The following is a 3,918-nucleotide window of genomic DNA, read 5'->3' on the forward strand; positions in this document are numbered from 1 at the left end:
TGGCTCTGGTGCAATTTCCCCTTTCGCTCGGTTGTCTCAGCGCAGGTCTCCGCTGGCTCGCGCCCCCTCCCCGGGCGCCCCCACCGGCCGCCTGGACCCTCCCGCGTCCACCCTGCCCCCCAGAGTCGTTTTCTCAGGGGCGCCGTGGGTTCACCTGGTATTTGCATCTCGCCCTCTAACTTGCCATTGGCGGCGCGACGTGTGGGAGAGCCCTGCGCCTTGCCCGCCCGGACCAGCCTGCCCCCGCGCCGAGGTGAGTCACGGGCGCGGGGCCGCGGGGGCAGGCGGACCCGGAGGAGAGGAGGGAAGGAAAGAGGGAGGCGGACGCTGGCCCCTGCGGCCGCGGGGACCGACCAGGCGCTGCGCTCAACTTCCACTTCTCCTTTCGCCGGCGCCGAGATCCCGGCGCCACTTGCCCGGCCCGGCTTCTCCAGGGAGAGGAAGGGCTGGCGGGGCTGGGGACCCGTGATCTCGGCCCCCCGGAGCGGGGAGGGGAGCACGGCGACCTATCCCGGCTCGGCGACCGAGCCCACTTCAGCTCAGGTACGTCGATGGCGCCGGTTCTTTGAGCCTTCGGAGACTTCGAAAAGTTTGTCCGAGGGCGGGAGCCAGAGCCCCGGGGCCCCCAGTGTCGGGGTTGGGGGCCCAGGGAAGGGGGGTAGAGCCGCAACCGTGTTTGAGTCCCGCTCCTTGCCTCGCCCCGCCGCGTGTGGTTGTGGGACCCCGGGTCTCGATCCCTACGTGAAAATAAGGAGACAATACTCATTCTCCCCTGTTTGTTTTAAGAAAAATTTCTCTAGTTCTTAATTTTCTGCGCCTTGGCAGCCCGGGTCCTGGACGGGACCGATCGCGACACCAGGTCCCCAAAAGCTGGGTGTCTGAGGGCGGGAGGTTGGGCGGGTCCGTGGCGGGGCTGTTAGATTGATCCCAGCGGCCCATAGGGCTTCTGGGGCCAGGCGCCTTAGGGTAAAATACACACACTCACACACACACACACACACACACACACACACACACACATGAATAATTGGATCGCCAAAATAGAGACCTCTTGGCGGGGGTGGGGGTGGGGGCCGGAGTTTGCGTGCGAGCCTCCCTGCAGCCTTCCCTCTCCCGCGTTCCCGCTCTCTGGCTCTCCCGCCTCTCAGTTCCTTCTTCTGCTGCCGGCCAGGGGACTCTGCAGGCACACAGCGCGGGATCCCCTGCCCACAGCGCTGTGCTTTTGGAGACTGCTGAGGCGATAGTGGCTTTATGAATTCCTGGTCCCTCCACCGCACCCTAACTCTGCCGTCCGGTTCCTCCCGACTGAGTTCAGGGACAGTGCAGTTCTGACCAGAATCACCTCCTGACCCCTTGGCACCTGGCTCAGCCGCGTTCTCCCAGGCTGCTCCCACCACCACCACACCCCAACCCTCGGATTTGATGGCCTTTTGATTCCTGCCCCCCATCCCTCTGCCTGAGATTGAGGCCTGTCTGGTCCTGCAGCTTCTTCTGGTTAATGTTTGACAGTTCATTGTGGCTAATCATTTTAATTAGCTCTTAAAATGGGGAGGAACAGTTAACCTTGGACTTCTCGATTTTTGCCTGGTGGGGCCTCAAATGGGAGGAGTGCTGGGGAGGTGGGGAGGTAGGAGCGGAAGTGAGGTCACCACCCCAGGGCCTGAGCCACTGCTGCTGGGCCCCAACAGCTGGTGGGCACGCCCATCAGGGACTCACCCCCTAAGAGCTGACCCCTGGCCTGAGTGCCAGGTGGGAGGGGGATGCAGGGAGCAGCTCTAGCTCTCCCCTTTGGCCCTGAAAATGTCCAGGGAACACGTATGCCTGGCAAGAATGCAAACCCCTCCTCACAGTTAGTTACACAGGGTTTGGCCGGTTATAAGGCGCTTCCTACCATTAATTCAGTGGACCCAGAGCAGAAACAACTTAGCGGGGAGTTATCTTGGGACTGAATTAATCTGGAGACTTTCTATGGCCCGCTGCCGTGTGAGGAAGAGGCTGCCTTGCATGTGGTTGTCTCTAAGCCTGGGTTCAAAGGCTGGGATTTTTTTGGGGGGGGGAGGGGGCGTTGAGCAGGCTCCACGTTGCCACCCTCACCCAGCCTCCACTGTGAGCCTAAGGAGTGGCTTGTTTGCAACTATGTCTGGCATTCCTCCCACTGCTGCACTGTTTGCTCGGTGGTTGCTCAGGAACTGGCGCCCACCCATGGACAAGCTGGGGGCCTGAAACCCACCCTCCTCCTGCCTAAGGCTAAGAGGTGGCACAGTAGCTTCTGTCTCCTCTGTCCTATATTGGGACCTAAATATGAGGGTGCTGTGGTCTGTCGTTCATGGGCCCCATTGAAAGGATGTGCAAAATACCCCAACCTGCAAAATTCAGGGCTTTTGTCCCCTGAAACCACAGCCAAACGAAACCACAGCCAGACGAAGGCTGAGGGACTGTTTTCCCAGAGAAATCCCCGCTCCTAAGTTTGGCCCTGGGCCTCACCACCCTCCCAACTTTTTCATTGTCCCTCCAATCCCTAGAACCAAACTGTCTGGGTTTTAATCTAGCTTTCGTATTTACTAGCCATGTGATCACAGTCAATCATATACCTCAGTTTTCTCATCTGTCTAATGGGACCTACCTCACCAGGTTGTAACGATTATCAGAACAGTATGTGGCACAGACTAACCTAATGATATTGCCAACACAGTGCCTAAAGCTCAGATTCAACTCAGCAAACATTTGCTGAGAGCTAGTCCCAGGACCAGGCATCAGTGGCAGTGAGGAAAATGTGGTGAAGAGGACACCACCCACCCGCTGTTGGGGCCTCTGGGTGGGGGTTGTGGGAGGGGTGGAGAGAGTGGCTGGGGCATCTATATAAATAACTGTAAGTCAAAGTCAGACTGGAATCCTTGAGCCGATGCTGGGAGCTAGGTACCCCTTTGCCTAGGGACCCTGGCTGGGTTCTGGTCTGGATGCCTCCCTCCCCCAGGCCTGTCCTGGAATTTGGGTGATTGATAAAGAAAGGGAGACCTTGTTCCCGCGTGGGCTGCAGCTGGCAAGCATTCAGTGGTATCATTTGTTGGGTTTCAGTGCAGGCTGACATTATTTAGGGCTACCCCCAAACACCCCTTAACCCAAGGAGTGGCAGGGTCCATGCCTGTCATACCCCTTGTACCTCCTGGAGGTTCCCCCATGAGGTGGGAAGGGCCTTGAGCAGCCTCATCTCCTCGGGCTTGGGCCTGACCCCAACCGGGGCTTGGTTATCTCTCTGGGATTTCTAAACTGCAAAGAGGTTTCTGGCTTCACTGCCAATTTACTCCCTTTGTGGTTCTCAGACTGAAAACTAGTTCTGCAGGGGAGAAAGGAAACTCATCCACAGTACCCAGAATCCCATGGGCGCTTTCCTAGGTGTAAGGGGCTTTTCTCATCAACACCAACCTGCCTGCAAATCTCTGGCCGCTGAGCCTCTCGTGGCCTGTAATCGTGGCCTTGCCGCTAATGCCCTGTAGCCCGGGCCCCAGCGCTGGTTGCCAAGGAACTGCTGGTCGGGGAGCTTATGAGGGTTCTGACCTCATAGGGGCTGCTGAGTTTCGATTCAACAGACATTTATTAACACCTACTGTGTGTCCAACCTGTGCTAGGTGCTGTGGAGTGGGGGTGCGCCAAGGAGACGGTGGGGGAGAGATGACTAAGACACTCAAAACCATCAGCGGCTAGGACAAACAGCCAGACTAGCGACAGTCAGGTGCTAATTGTGCTCCTCTGAGCAGGGGCCAGAGGCAGCCAGGGCTCTGAGGTCAACTGTGGCTGGAGGAGGGAGGGAAGGCTTTGTGAGGGATGAGCCTCAAGCTAGACCTTGAAGGGGGTGGGGCGGCGAGGAGAGATTTGACTAGGCAGAAAGGAGAGAAAAGACGCCCTCCTCTCTATTCCCTG

The 3,918-nt window shown here is 58.3% G+C and overlaps 1 protein-coding gene across 3 annotated transcripts in view; it reads left to right on the forward strand.

Moving 5' to 3' along the window:
- Window positions 1-3,918, forward strand: part of ELF4 (E74 like ETS transcription factor 4) — a 46,044-nt gene continuing 42,126 nt past the window's right edge. For 2 of the 3 annotated variants that reach the window (XM_023758042.1, XM_006082115.3), the window contains exon 1: window positions 290-543. The gene's annotated coding sequence lies outside the window, so the exon portion shown is untranslated. Of the gene's footprint in view, window positions 254-289; window positions 544-3,918 lie in introns of those variants that run through there. The other variant, XM_006082113.3, reaches the window with a different exon arrangement.

This window comes from Myotis lucifugus, unplaced genomic scaffold (genome assembly GCF_000147115.1).
Source record: "Myotis lucifugus unplaced genomic scaffold, Myoluc2.0 scaffold_2, whole genome shotgun sequence".
In the NCBI taxonomy this organism is placed as follows: domain Eukaryota; kingdom Metazoa; phylum Chordata; class Mammalia; order Chiroptera; family Vespertilionidae; genus Myotis; species Myotis lucifugus.